The sequence below is a fragment of the Dermacentor variabilis genome, chromosome 2 (genome assembly GCF_050947875.1).
Source record: "Dermacentor variabilis isolate Ectoservices chromosome 2, ASM5094787v1, whole genome shotgun sequence".
Classification (NCBI taxonomy): Eukaryota; Metazoa; Arthropoda; class Arachnida; order Ixodida; family Ixodidae; genus Dermacentor; species Dermacentor variabilis.
In genome coordinates, this window is record NC_134569.1 from 224,007,256 (window position 1) to 224,023,665 (window position 16,410).

General features: G+C 43.8%; 1 protein-coding gene across 1 annotated transcript in view; it reads left to right on the forward strand.

Moving 5' to 3' along the window:
• Nucleotides 1–3,508: 3,508 nt before the first annotated feature.
• The window catches only part of LOC142573128 (uncharacterized), a 174,452-nt gene continuing 161,550 nt past the window's right edge, over nt 3,509–16,410 (forward strand). Inside the window, exon 1 of the mRNA XM_075682653.1 lies at nt 3,509–3,601. The gene's annotated coding sequence lies outside the window, so the exon portion shown is untranslated. The remainder of the gene's footprint in view (nt 3,602–16,410) is intronic.

Genomic DNA, 16,410 nt, shown 5'->3' on the forward strand with positions numbered 1-16,410 from the left:
CCACGATCCTGCTATACCCTTTTCATGTCTTGTTAGGAAGTCCCCGCGACAGTTGTTACTTTGGGACCTCCGAATGTGTACTTATACCCATCTTGTATTTGATTTTGTCAAAAATAAATATTTCGTCAAACTGAAATGAAAAATGAATTAGCCACCTTTATGTACGGGCGTTTGATCGCGCTTCCATGCTGTCGGTGCACAACTCGTGGCAGCTGATAGCGCCAAAATAAAATTTAATATTTCATAGCTTCTACGTCGTGACGGCACACCATTCCACGATGCCTACGAAACTTAGCAGTTCACGTGACTTACAGCACTCCACGGGCGTGACCCGCTAATGCTCTGTAGCACGCGGGGCAACATGGTCCACAGGTGCTGTCCGCATAATTCCTATGGTAATTAACGGGGGCAGGGCTGCTTCAGAATGAATATATTGCCCATATCCGCCAACTGTTTACAGTGTCCGTATAGAGACAATAGAAAGATGTAGATGAGTGTGGTAGGGATTATGCAGCTGTGTCCTTTGCGTTGGATAGACAGAGTAGAGACCCGTCATTATATTGCGAAGATAACATTCTTAGGCAATAAAAAAATATCCAATACGAGGTGGTTACTAGGGGAGAGTTGAGAAAGGTTTAATATCTCTGACGCAAGGGCAAATTAAAGCTCCTTTGTACTAAACCCGTTTTGCTATAGTGAAGGGCATTTTTCCGAAAGGAGTTGCGCCGACGACACAGGGCACCCCAGTGTATTCCTGAAGTGGTTCCCGGGCAAACGCCACCAAAAATATAGTGCTGCTTGTTAGCACAGTAAGCGAGAAAAAGAAAACATAAAAAACTGCGTATGTGGCTACCATTCAGCGATTACAGAAACTAAAATCTTTTCTTTCTTTTCCTTTTTGATGCCTTATAATGTGCTTATGCATTTACTTCCTTCCTGTTTTTGCATTGTGGATTTGCATAAAGATTTGAAACCATAGTGCATTACCCCAAAACAAATGCCATTCGTTGACAAATTGCGAAATTTGATTGAATATACGAAATGAAAATGCAATTACAAGCCGTCGAACGTTGAATAAAGAGCGCCCAGGAATAAGCGAGATGAATCTGCCATCCCTGTCCACAGCCTCCTTTGCACGTTGGCGTAAGATCAAAAAATGTATACCTTTTAATGTATGTGCATTGCATATGCATGTCGAAAAGCCAGTGAAAAAAAAGAAAATTCTTCGCTGGTGGAGGCCAATCCGACAACTGATAGATCAAAGCTAGCTAAGCTGTACAAGTGGGTTCTTGTTGCACACTTCGGCAGTATACGGATCTGTTTGTTTGCTCACGGCCTTGCTCTGACGCATAGAGAACCTCAGATACTCCATTCGAGCGCGTGGTCGTGGCTGGCTGTTTTTGGCGACGGCTCCCATGCAGACTGTGGCACAGCAGCACGACATCAACTCTAACGCTTCAGCCCTACAAACTCCTAGTTGATCTCGAACTTGGAGCCGATGTAACAAAAGGAAAATGCAGATTACTGGTCAAAAAGCTTTCATGTTACTCGTTGTCTGTTGGAAGTAAGTATACGCAATGCAACTGATTTTATAATCATTGGTTATTACGTTTCAACGAAAATTTGAAGCTTGGGCATACGTTGCGCTGCATTTCCATTTGATATTGACTACGACATCGCGAATGCCGGCTTTCACCGCACGGAAATTGTTGTTTAACTCTCCTTTACAGATTCAATTTAAAAGCCATTAAGCACCTCACGCAGTAATTGAAGCAAGTTGGTGTAAATTGAAGCGTTAGCTTACGGCACAAAAACAAAAAGAAACCTGTCTCCTGTAGGGTGTCAACGATGAAGTGTATAAGAAAACAGTTTCAAACATGTTGCCATAAATATTTTTTTTTCCGTGGTGCGACGTCCGGAAGAAATTCTCGCTGATTTCGCTGGCAGGCTTTTAGAACAACTTTGTTTAGTATAATTGTGGCAGCAAGTAACGTTATACGCATGCTAATATTTACAGAGGCTGCAAGGCTGAAGTCTGCACCTCATCTCAAATTTACGTAAAGAGCGAACGCGCTCAACCTATTCGGAAATATCAAGTGCATGGGTGTAGCATACGAGACGATCGAATAGCTACTATAGCAAATCAGGGGTAGCAGTGCCGTAAAAGAAAACCAACAGGCAGCTCACATCAGGCTAAATCACAGCGTTATCTTAATGACATGTAGCGAGTGGGCTTTGTCGATCAGCAAAGATTCTACAATTTCCAGAGAGCCATCTGTGGTGTGCTAAGTAGAGCAACGCTTGAATGCGCTTGCAAGCAATCGCGGTGGTGACCTCGTCATCAGCGTGATATACGGCTGTTTACACAGCCTACGGCGAATCCTGCCAACTTTCGCATATGAGGGCAGCCCGGCGAGAGCCAGTCAATGAGAGACGATGCCGCGACGGGGGTCCGTGGCCGAGAATCCCAGGGATACACCCACCCTAATCCCCTCGGAGGCTTCCCCTTTCTGCTCTAGCCTCCCTTCCCTCCGCTTCCTTGGCCGACACCCCTTCACTGACTTTTAACCTTTTCGCGCTCACCGCTCTCCAGGTGGTGCAGACACGGACGGCCACGGCGCGTCGTCTCGCGGCGGAGCCTTCCCAGCATGCCCCGCCCACCATCCCTGCCGGCGGCGATCGATCGGCCGTCACGGTATACGCCGGGGCGCCGTGGTGTTGCCACACAGTACAGCGGAGGGAGAGGGCAAGTTGGAACAGAGGCGTCGCCATCTTTGTGCTCGTGGCCGTGATTGCCTGCCTCAGTGAGTTGAAAGGAGATGCGCGCTGGGAGATATGGAGCCGAATAGTCGAAACGGCTGCCACAAAGGGAACAATATTCCTAAGTAGATGATCGTAGATGGATGAATATTAACACAAAACGTGCCTAATGGGGACGTAAAACCAGCATGCTCATTTTGTTGTTTACGTCCACCTGTTGGTCGCGGCCTGAAGAGAGATCTGATCGATATCACAGGTGCGATGTCGAAGCAGAGGAGCAGGCAGAAAGAAGCTTTTTTGCGCAGTTTTATTCGATTTACCATTGCCTATGTACGGTGGTTGTTTACGCTTTGAACTGTAGGAGAGACTGCACTTGTCATTGCAACTTCCTTTCTTTTCTTTTTTGGGATGCCCATTTCTTTCCTTAGACCGGGACATTAATTAGGGATACCCACACAGCCGTTAGTTGATAACCAGAGTTACCTTCATAGTAGAGTGAAGTATACGGCTCAGTGGGCATACTCGTACTTTGTGTCTCCTCTAAACGAAAATTGCTTAGGTTGAATCGAATGCAGTGCGTATCAGCGAGAATGGACAACAACAGAGGAAACAAAATGGTGGCGCTAGCCATACTCTGCGCTATAGTCTTCTTGCTCGGTTTGCGCACCGCCGCTCCCTTCGCTTCTTCCCGTCTTCCAACCTCCTCCCTGGCGCCTCCTCCCCACATTCGGGAGCGGTTCTTCCGCAGCGCTCCTCCGCTATCAGAGCCTCGGGCGTGCTCGATGGCTGCAGTCGCCGCCTCATCTAGCGGACGCTAGGAACTTCTGAGCTGACGGACAAGGTGAGTGCCTGAAAGGTGCCCTTCGCGGCAAGTGTTCGAAAAGCACTCCACCAACACTTTGAGAGCCCGGCTTGAAGCGCCAGAACTAAGTTGCACGCAAATTGCGCGACTGCGCTGACGCCGCAGAGTTAAGTGCTGCGGAGAACAAAGATAGCAGGTTTTGTACTACGTGTCAACCACGGCCTCATGTTGCTTCGTTTCTTTTACGTAATGTTTGATTAGGCGAAAAGTCATTTTGTTCTTTGCGAATCAAGCTGTAAGAGCACTTTGAAAAAGTGGCAACCGTGCTCCTAAAGTTAAGGCGCGAACACGCCAAGAGGCAGTGCCGCATTCGTATCCTAGCCACATTACGTGGCGATGAAGAGTGAGTGCTCAGGACTTCCAGCCGAAATACGCATCACGAGAACATCTAATCTTCAATGTTCGTGGTAGTACGATAGCGTCGCAATCAATGTAAGGTAACTGTAACGTTCACTGTATTCTCCGTGATTTTGGCGCTACTCTCGAGTATACTGCGTGGCATTTCTTTTATTTTTTTTCTTGAATTACCTAATAGTGTCAGCATTGTAAATTTTCTGAGCCAAGTTATCCCAACGAGTTCATTTCGCATTGTCTGCTATATATTGTAGAAAATGATGGAGTAACAAATTATGACCCAGGAAAGCCACTAACATTAGAATTTTACCCATCCAGTTATCGTCCGTCGGAAAGCTTAAACTACATTGGTCTGGCAGGCCGCCTGCTGAATACACCATTTGCTACGAACACGGAGAAGGCTTTCTGTTGGTGGTGCATTTGTGGAGGAATATTATCCAGGCATCTTTTTTCACGATCAGCCAAAAGATTCTGATCGTGGAAACACTAAAAAGGCTACAATTGTACAGATACGACGGCGTAAAAATCGCAGCGCCCCGTACTGATGTTTCATGTACGTAGGAGACATAGTCAGCATCACGCCGTAAGTATACACATTTAGGAAGACAGCAGGGAGACCGTGTGCTAAAGCATGTGGGAGCCCGCTGAAGGAATCGGGTTTGCAGTCTACGTAGCAAAGAGATCTCTAATGAGAAGACGTTTTAAGCCATTTGCACGGTTGCTAACGTGAACCAGAGCCGCAATCTACATTATTAAGCACTTAATGTAAGCACCAAAAACACTGCGCTCCGCCAAGTGCACGGTTTAATTTTACAAAAGCCATAAGCCCGTATTCACTTAACGTGCTTACTGTACAACGGCTCGTAAAAGAATTCCGGCCAATCGTGGCACTGGACAGGTTGCATAAAGATACTGGACCGTGGCGAAGAACATTTTATAGTGAGAAGCTTTGTCAATTCTTCTCCAAATTTCTGAGAACTTGCAAAACGTACCAACTGCGTTAAGACAATAGCCGAACGATTTCCCGCTTTGCCCATTTTTCGTCTAAGCAATTGTCGTTATATGCTTTTGATGGCATCAAATGTAACAAGAGCGCTTCATGCTTCGACATCATAAGTGCACAATTTTTATGATTTTACCGGCAGAATCTATTTACCATTAAATTATCAAGGTGGGCAAGTTGGTAAGCATTCATGATGGTAACAGCGTGAAAAACCAGTAATGCGATTTTCTCTTTCGGTGAGAAGTGCAAACAGTTTAGCCGTCTACTCTGTTGATTCTTTCCAAATAAATTGATCGACTTCTTTCCGACCGTCAGTGTTGCGGGAATTGTGATAGTTAAAAGCGACATCGCCTGTAGGAGCCAACAGATACGACAGCGCGCAAAGTGCTCAATTCACTACTGCCCTTGTATTACTGAGGCGCAAACTTAAATGCAATATAATTATTTACCTTAGCGTTTATAGTGAACTCTTTCTTCGTTTTTTTTTATAGAACTAGCTCGTGTGACCTAAAGACTTGTACGCAGTTCATCCCGAAGCGTAGAATTACGGCAATATTGTAGAAAAACCATAACGTGCTCTATCGTAGCATTGCTTGCTTGAATGCTTTGGTTCATTGGGGTCAAAGTCATGTTCAACTCATTAAGCTCGGTCCAACAGCCAGTCAGTAAACAGCACAGGGAAAATGCCGTTGTCATCCGCAGCAGATTTAAAGCGAGATTTAGAGCGTTTTCGGCACCCTATTGGGCGCTAAAAGATACGGCCCAACGAACACAATGATCCCAGAACTGCCTCTGCTGCTGCTTCTTGGTTTGTGTTACCAGCGCTGTATGAATGAAACGTAAAGTGAAGAGGCAGACACAACAGACGCTTGCAGTGCTTGCGTCTTCAATTTATGCCTTGCCTATGTTGCGCTGCCAACACGAATGACGAATCTAGCAACAGCCGTCGAACATCACTATTACTCGCTGTGGCTGCATCGTCTGTTGGGTGAGGTTGCAACATTTGTTGTTGCGTACTTGTGCAAAGTCTCTCTTTTTGCCATCGCCCCCTTTTTTTCCTCATTTTGCGTATAGAGAAAGATGGAAGTGAGTGAGCAATGCCGGGGTGTTCCATTGACACTGTTTACTGCTCGGTTCGCGGGTTATGCTGGCCGTGTCCACGGATTAATCCGAGCACAGAGCGTGATACGTTGTATGCAACGGAGACTTCAGCATCCGATGTTTTTTATTTACTAATTTTTTTTACTGAGGTGACTGCGTCGCAAAACCATATTGATCAGAGGCCGGCCTTCAAACGCCGAGAAATGAATAAAAAAGGCAACATGCCCTTCTTTCTTCTGAACGACTCTCGAATGCTGAATTTCAACACCAGCGTTGCTGTGGAAATCAGCGGAATCGAGTTAAGGGGAACAGCGTTTCTCACGCGCGCAATAACGGCAACTTCGTGTAACACGGTAGGTCCCTATTGCTTTCGCTACTTATGTTATACTTATATTATTATGCAAATTAGCATGGTACGCTATCATACAAGCCCGTCTTCCCTTTAGACGGCTAAAAGTAATATAATTATGCATATTAACTTCTATTCTGGCGTTTTATTCAATACAAGTTCACTGCAAAACTGCCTTAAAAGACAGCGCTAAAGGAAGTGTAAATATTTTTTTATTAATTATTTGTGATCTTCCCATAGCACCTATTGGCAATAAAGTGGGGCGTTTACAAACATAGGACGTTAAAGTAGGTAGACATGACACGTGGTGATAACATACATAACTGTTTAGAGCGCACCCACTTCGAGGCGTACTTAGAGCGCACGAATAAGGAGAAACGCAAGCACATTAACTCGTTCAGGATATCTTGCGTAAAAAGACCCCATAAACACAGTGTGAAAGAAGCTCAAAAAATAAAGAACATATTTTACGGTGGCAAACTCTCGCGCAGAAAGGAAACACGCGATTCATCGCTAAATAAGTAAAACCGAAGTAGAACAAAAGACTAGAAGATGGCACAACTGTGAAGCCTCTGAAAAGAGTTCGTACACCTGGCATCGCGTTACAGGAGAACATGCGGGCCATGTAAAGAAGTAAAAACGATTCTTAAGCAGTGGTCATCGCCACATCTGAAGATCACCTACTTACCTGCCGTATTGTTCGCGGGGAAATTGAGCCAGCAAAGGTCATTGTCCGACGTTTGAATTGTCAAATCTTATGTTAGGGATAAAGTCGTACAGAAATAAAATAACAAGGAAAAATGTATTGTGCTCGTCGGATGCCGCTTTGTGAGGCACAAGTACTATACAAAAATTTTACTTTTTAGTGAGGCCTTCTATGTTGGAGCGGTTACCAGTTTATTAGTTCCTTTAAATATGGCCTGCTCAATTTCTTTCCGAACAGTTTTCTTAACTAGGACATACTGGACGGCTATCTTTTCTTGATTTTAAAAATTTTTATTTACTGATACTCCAACCCCGACATCAGGAATACAGCAGGGGGAGAAAAGAAGCTAGCAGTTTGCCAAAGAAAGCAAAGCGTAAACAAAAAAATTAAATAAAGGTGCGGGTTGAAGTTCTGCAGCATCAGAAATACAACAAATGAGCAACATGTCAAACAACAAAAATAAAAATGTACAACCGTTCCACTCTGTAAAGATGGAATGGCAGCGAAAGCTGACGACCGTCAAAGGTCTCAAACGTAAAGCAAATTTCTCTCGCTGCCATTCCATCTTCGCAGAGTGAAGTGGTTGTCATTTGTTTGAAGTGTCTGGTGATGGGAGCGGATGTGTTTGATGATTTAGTAATGACAGACTGTCGGTCCTCGAACTACAGACGGCCGCACACTCTGCAACTAAATCCGAAATGTTTATCCAGAATGCCTCGTCGGAACTTGGCGTCCGCACCTTTGAAGTCGTTCAATCGGTCCATCCCGTATTTCTGCCGCCGTATTGCGTTGCGAGTCTGGCGTGGTTGCTAGTGAGGAGGTGCCCGGGCACGCGATTGTCGTTTTTTTCCAGCACTGCGGGAGCGTTATTTGTCGGTTGTCGGTTCGTGCCGGCGCCGTTGACATTCTCGTTGCTGCTCCCTCCGGCGATCCTCGTATGCATGCTGTTCTTCGGGTGTACGAACTATACGTGTTCGCCCCATCGATAACGCAGCAATTGAATGGTTCACACCCCCTTAATCAATGAGTCCCCTTAATCAATGGCTCATACATCCTAGACACGGCCTTACAATTACGACGACCGGAGAGAATTGAACGCTGGAATGATGAGTGGCAACGGAGCCACCTGTGGAAGACGACGAGGACGAAGACGGGAGCAGTGGCACTAGCGCGCTTGCGCGGTTGGCGCCGAGAATTTTTAAAGCACTTTTTGAAAAATTTGTACGAAACTTTTTTTCAACAAAATCGGTTCTTACCCGTGTGCCTGGGATCTCTTTCGGTCCCACGTGTGACACGAATACTTCAAGGGCGCGTTACAGGATCCCGAGCCCACAGGCGTACTTGACATGAACCTTGGCCCCTTTCTACACAATCACCAGGATCGGCCCACATGATTATTTTTTTCTGTTGACGGAAGCCGAAAACAGTACAGAAGGTTAGCCATATACACCTTTCGCTGTAATTTACCATATAACAATAAACTGACAAAATGCAGTAGCACACACTAGGTAATATGTCGCGCGAACGTCAGTGACGGCTGCAACACTTCATTGTTACTGAGTTTATTCCGAGGGGTAATACTTCGTGGAAAGAATGAGTACTTAAAGCAGTTATTACGGACGCAATAAGGAGCTGTTGTCGTTGTCGAGTCGCATCCCAGAGGAAAAGAGAAGTAACCGGTGAGTTCACTTCTTTAGTGTCCTTTAATTAATTGGTGCACGCATTGAAGTCGTGCAGAACGATTTCGCTCAGTTATTGTCGGCAGTACAGCTTTGATTCAATGATGTGTCACTTATGTGCGTCAGTAATTGTTAGATATTTATTGAGGAGCCCGCCTTTCAGCCCTTGTTAGTCTTATTGAACGATCCCAAACGTAAAGTACGCAACACAATACATTTGCAAGCTAGGAGGCGCACAGATGGAACGGACAATCGCAATGTATGTCTTCAGAAAAACAATTTACGAAAAGCGTTACATGTAATAAAACCAATAAATGTATTCCAGGTAAAAGTGCTAGTGCCCCAGAGGCCAATGCATTTATGTTCTGTTGCTTCTGTAAGTGTCACACTATAAGTATTCTAATCAAATGGTAACATGCTATTTTAGTGAGTGCCCTTCATTAGTGCACCTTTTTCTAAGTTGGTGAACATTCGCCATGATTCACACCTTGTAGAAACTTTTTGAAACGCGCTATTCAGAATTAGCTGATCTAGGAAACGTCTTAATTCGGTATAATGGACACAGTCGTCAGGGTGAAGTATAGTTTTCCCAGGCATTTTAGGGACAGCGTTATTAGTATGTATTAAAACAACAGAGGCCCAAGAACAGAGCCCCGAGGGACGTCAGAGTGAACTGCAAACCTATCAGAACAATGATCACTAAGAAAACTGATTCTTCTCGGTATAAAAGGTAGGCTGGAGTCCACATTACTAATTGTTTGTTATGACTTATTGTGTCTCATTCTTAAACCAACTTTTCGAGAGTGAGTCTGTAGAAAGCTTTCAAGAAACCCGAAAGATATTGCGTCGATCCCCGTTCTATTATTAACTAAAGACGCAAAGTTATGTACAGTTTCTACTATCTATGTACAAGTGGACTAGCATCTCCGGAATTCATGCTGACGTTTAGTAAACAAAAATGCTAGATTTGAGGAAGCTTGATATGTGATTGCGAATTATGTAGTCCAGTAGTTTAAAAACAGTCGATATTAGGTTGGTTGGCAGTTCTTGATCAATCACTTGTCTCCACTTTTGCGAAGCGGCTTCATTCTCGCAGCACCCCTGTCTGTCTGAATTTCACTTTCAGATACGGACCTTGTAAATATAAGACACAAATATGAGATGTCCCTTGCGCATATATTTTCATTAAGGCATTAGGTATTTTGTTCAGACCAGGTGATTTCTTCACATAGAGGTTAAGCAGCATAGTTAAGTACCGTGCTCCCTAATGATAACGTCCTCCAAAGGCGGCAGTGAGGCTTCGAATTCTAGAAAGATAATATGGTAGTTGGTAAATAAGGAATAAAAATGTTCATCGAAGACATTAGATACTGCGTGTGCGTCCCTGACCATAAGCCCATTGATTTCGAAGTGATCGCGGGTCCTTGACGTTGGGGAAACCAAACTCCAGAATTTCTCGGGAGACTGATATTAGCTTGTGTAAGTCTTAATAAAATAACGATGTTTGTCAATCAACGTATGCTTCTTTAGCAGAGAACTAAGGAAAGTGATATCCTGTTGCAATTCAGGACGAAAATGATTTTTTTCTTGCGCTTCAGCTGTCTTTTTACCTGTAGATTCGCCCGAGAAATCCATGGGTTTTCGTTTCCTTTTTGACAATAACCAGCACACGAGATTCAATACATTCGCGGACCATGCCTTTAAACTAGTCTCAAAGTTCTCGAACACTGGCAGTATTATTATAAAATGTAAAATATTTATGGAAGGAACATCAGCAATGGGGACATCCTCATCTCAGAAGAATTTTATAAGGTGTATCTGAAAGCAATTGATAATCAGGAGAACGGCCTGGTGGCCGGAGACACCAGGTGTCACTACGCACTTAGTTGTATCGATAAATATTCCAGAAACAAAAAAAGAGGTCTAATGCACATTTTAAACTCGCGTGTATTCGGATGTGGTGCTCTACAATTTACGTCAATCAAACAAGGTAGCTTTATCAAGCATGGCCACACTTGACTTATCACTTTGAGTTTTGAGTATTGAATTTTTCGCGTTTATTTTTATCGAGGGCAAGCGGAGGGTCTCATACTGCGGGCACCCATTCCAATACCAGTCGTACCTTTGATTTGTTCAACAGTTCGCGAGTGTACTGCGCACATTTCCGTGCGTTTCAGCGCAAAGATACTAGTGATTACGAAGCTCTTGAGGCTATATAATCAACACGCCCTATACAAGGCAATGAATTTGCCAATTAGACTCATAGGTATTTGTACTTAGTAGCTGTCTGTAATACTGAACTAGACACTATAACATGAACACCGCTCGTCGCGTCCTATTTGTTCGTCAGGGCTCCAGAATGCGCTCAGTTATATGTAGTAACACGAATTCTTTTGTAAAACGTTGCGCGAAAGCTTCATACACACTGTTTTCTTTTTCAACTTTTATTTACATACCCCATTTTATCCATAATAAGTATGCGGCGTCTAAGGCATTTTGTAGAATACGGCAATCATCATTATTCCATGCTTTTCTATATGAGGTACTTCACTCTTCTTCAGATATACATTATGTTACCTGAGTAGTAAAGCCGTTGATGTGCATAAGAAATAGCTCGTGGTACTCCTGATGAAACATCAGTAGTACCTGATTGTGACCCCTCAACGAAATTCTGCTGTCTCTGATGCACGTACGCGGCCGGCAATCTAAGAGACAGCCAGTAGATCAACGTAGTAACTAGACAAATTTTCTATTGATAAAACGTGAGGTATTCGAAAGCTTTGTTAAAACAAAAAAAAACGAATACTCATGTAAGAGTGTTACCTGAAAAGCAAAATCATCCAGTCTTGAAAACATTAGGTTAATTGTGAAACGCAGGAACATTATCGCCGATAGCCACGTTCGCTCTAGTTGAGCAGTGAATGTTGTTACTATACTGCATAATGAATGATTATGAGAGATGCTCTAAGATCTTTAAATAAACACATGTTTGAGATAGTGTACGGTAGTTGATAATGTATTCTGAGGGCCTAATTTCGAAATAGGCACGGTGGAAGCTTTTTTTTAATCAATAAGAATACACCCATGGTTTAGCGATTTCGAGAAATAATCTTTAAATATGGAGATACCGACTGCACAAGATTTCAGGAGTCAATAGCTTTGATGCATCTAATAGCATCAGCAACTCTTCAACTCCATGACCATCAATGAAAATTTCCAGCATGACTGGTACTTCGCGCAGAGTAGGCTTGTCGAGTATGGTGTTGGTTTGTGGGGGTGAAAATACTGATTTAAAATATGTGACAAACCACTCATTTTTCGCTGGTTCCGCAATGATGACGTTATCTATAACTACAGCTGCAATAGAAACAGTGTCATTTCCATTTTTTTGTCAATTATGTAAAGCCCTTTTGTATTTTGTCACACCCAGGAAAAAAATGACAAAAGCGTACTTAGCACGTTCAGTTGCAAGTTTTGCGTCACCAGTGATTGTTTTCAGTCTACTGACATTTCTTAACGATGCATTCGTTTGAACGCTTGATACAATCTGTTCTGGCACTATGTCAGTTTACGCAATTATTTTGTAAATCATGGCTTATTGCGACGTCATTTTTGTGTCATTATCTACCGTGGGCCAAAACTAATTCCAAGGCGAAATATTATATTCTTAAGAAGTACCCAAAGCTCGTCAATGTTGCAAAAGTGCCAATGCGTTTCAAAAGTCTGAAAGTATGCATCCAAAGCTGCATTTCTCACCGATTTATTACCTTTTCCTATACATAGAAACTTGTCGCACGCCACCGATATTTTCGTATAGGCAAACTTCATTTCAGTATGTAAGGCTCTGTGATTACTAATTCCCGGAATGACTTTAGCTCAGAGCATGAGATCCGGTCTATCCGTCAGAAAATGGTCGAGAATGCAGACCGCTGATAGCTGTACACCCGAAGTGAAAACTATCTCTGCTTGCACTAGTTCCGATGTAATTTATATGCTGGAATGTCCCTTCCGCAAGAAACAATATATCGGCGAAATGGGACAATCAGTGAACGTCGGGTTAAGAGGAGATCGCACAGACACAGCTAAATGATTGCCAAACCCTTGCCGAGCATTTCAATCAACCAGATCATAACTCTGATGAATTTATAAATACTACATCCTGCAGACAAATTCCTGTTCTGCTCGAGACAAAAATACAGAGAATTATGCTTCACTGATAAGTTCTAGACACTGCAAACTATAGGCATAAACGTTTCAAAGGGAGCTTTAGAATCTATTTGCTATGCTAAATTTTATGTTATACACAACAGCACCTAACTTTTTATTTCTAATCGGGTTGCTCAGTTCTTCTTATTTTTTGTATTTTTCGTTTTTATTTATATATATTTTTGGTTGAGCATCACTTTCTGTCCCTACTTTTATTCTCTGTTTCAGAGAGACGCTAGTTCACTCATCTCTAACCGAGCAAATATGAACCCCCCCGCCCCCCACACTCGTCGTCCAGGCGCCTTATACGAATAAAGGAACGTACATTGACACGTGGACCAGCTGACACACGACGTTACTCACATTCCTTCGCCGACGTTAAATACCACACCTATCTTTTCAATTCAACACCCTCGCTGCTAACACACCCTCGTTCGTTGGCTCGCCCACCCGCCTTATCCCCTTCTCCCCTTCAGAAGAACCGCACCTGTATACACCGTGCCGAGGAAAGCATATGTCACATTGAAAAAGATAAGTTCTCTTGTTAACGTTAACTCCGACTTTCACTTTTTTTTCTCGTTTTGCGCAGCTTCTTGAGTTTCTACCTCCAACCTTCCCCGTGTTTTCTTTCCACATTCAGCGACAGACACATTCATGTAATCACGGTACGGGTCTTCGTCGTGTTCATCAACGTTCCTCGGCAAAAGCACAGTAGCACGTCTGCTTCATTAAAACTGTTACATAGGTTTGACAGCTTTGTCCTGAAGCGCATTGGCAGCACACACTTCCGACGGTTCGTAGCCATGCAACTTTAAAGCTCGCGCCTATCTGCTCCGGCGAGTTGATTTGGAGCACAAAGGCAGATGGCACACCAAGACGGGCGCACGTCCGGCGTAAAAAGAGTGACGTCAGAGCCTCTCCTATTTGTTTATTCCCTCAGTGTTGCAGCGTCTACGACAATACAAGCTCTTGGGCCTTGTACTTGACGGGCGGTTGTCACGGGCTTCACTGACGAAATCGCTAGAGCACAAAGTGAACTGCTGAAGTACACACTGAACTGAAATACACGTGTCAATTTTATGAACATTCTTCGTCAATTTGCATGGGTGAGACAAAATAGCGCAACATCATCTGCAATAAGAATTCGCATTTGGATCAATAGACCACATTTTGTTCCTGTTCTGCATTCACTATCGCATAATTTAGAAGAAACTTTGCAATGACTACTACCCAGAATGCCTCGCACATGGCTGGGCGTAACCTCGTGCCTCTTCAAGTGCTTTGATAATTTCAGAGTCTCGTGAGTCATTCTTTCAAGTGTCAAGAAGTGTTCTGGTGTAATTAATTAAGCTATCGGAGAATGGACCACCGCAGCTCACACAGCTCAGGCAATGAAAGTACAAGGCTCCGACCAAACTTGTCGTCGTCATCTTTCTCAAAGCAGTGCACACTGCTCGCTCCTCTCCAGTACTCAAGCAATAACATTTACGATGACTTGCCATCACTGTTCGGTATCAAAACGTGTCATGCCTGTATGAGGTTGTAGTACAGCGCTGAAATGTTCTCCCTGTAAGCGAATACAGGCCTGGCCGGCGTTTTGCATTTGCTATTGCTACTCACAATCTCTCATATCTTCACTTCGATTCCTGGTATAGCTCGTGTGACATGTCCGTAATAGCAGTAGGACAATAACCTTCGTCACATCTCTACACTATATACGGTAATTGCGTTCACGTCTGTACCCATCGACGTTCTTTATAATAAACTGCCAAGGGAGAAGGGCCTATAACCTGTGTCAATGCACAATATCTACAACCTGACAGCTTATGCAATACTGTCTGCTATGCGCTTCATATGTGTGCAGTCAGAACTCCGTTGCTTGGTAGCTTTCTTAGATTCGCTAACCTCTTTGTTGTGCATAAAAATCAGCTCAGAGAAAGTGAGCTGCACATTCTTATAGAAGTTTCAGAAGGCTATTACGCATTAGTAAAGGGGTTTCAACATTCCGTAGTTTTCCAGTGGATACCAGGCCACTGCGAAATTAGTGTGAACGTCACAGCTGATCAGACGGCGCGCGTGTCTAAACCAAAAGAATGAGTTGTCACTGCTACTCCTAGCGGCGAATGATGCGCATTGTTTCCTAAACAAATTATGTGTTGCCTGCCCATGGAAAATTGTTTCTTAAATGGTGAAATGGAAGTTCCTGTTACATGTCATTGACATTGGCATACAATCTAGCATAGCAATTAAAAGCAACCGTTTTGTTGAAACTGCAAATCACGCAATACAGCTAGGCATAGCCTACACCAAAAGCTTCTTGTATAATGCATGAAACACTGACAGCTGTGCATGCCCCTGTTAAGAGGCTGACGAAGATATAGAGTACATTTTGTTACACTCCCTATAAAAGGCGTTCGGCAAAAGCAATATACTTTGGATAGACGACCACAGGTAGAATACCTATTGGGTCCATGGTGATTGGAATTATTGTAACACATTGCTGCAGGCGAAATAGTTCATGCATAAATCATAGATAACGAAAAGAAAAAAAAATCAGATAATCATCCGTTCCATCAACAGAAAGCAGTGTCTGCGCTAGCCTACCTTTGATCGGAAGTATTAGCCATTTCGGCAGATAAGTCGTACTTTATACGGTTCTCTGGGTTGCGGCTAAGAATAACGTGGACGAAGGCTAGCCTCGGAAGCACGTTCATTCGTCAAGCAAATCAGGTAAGATTTCTTTGCATAGTTCTGCTGGAGTTGAGCTGTAGACACCGTTGTTTCGACGCTCGTACCGCGGTTTAATGCGGTGCAAAGGGTAGCCGGTGCACGCTGGGACAGTCGACGCTCAAGTTATAATCGGCACTGGTGGTTAATCGCGTGTTTTTCCAGTTATGGCTAATATCGCCATCAAAGTCTCAGTACGATCGATAGGAGTCTCTACAGCGGAAAGGACAGCACTGGGGTGCCAAAACAGCTGCTGGCGACAATGTTTTGCACGAATCACAGCCGTCGTCTCTGCATCTCTTTGCATTCTATATCTGCTCTTGCAAATATGCCACCTCAGTTAGACTTAGGTGGGCAGAGCGCTTTTCCAGAGGCTTCGGAGGTGGAGGGAATCTCGCGTCGTTCTGGCACTCAACACACTTCGCGTACTTGGCCTGTAATTTACTGAAACATTGACCATCAAAGAGTATGGAATGTCAACTTAACATTCGGCATATTTTAACCAAGGGCCTTACAACTGTAGCACAGCCAACATCTTTGGGGGTAGAAAACTTCGGCAGAATGTGACAGACATTTCCAGTTGTACACCGATGGACCCTATTGACAGAGAATAGAGCTAGTGCAGCGGCGTAGATGATACCGACTCTCGAAGTAACATGGGCT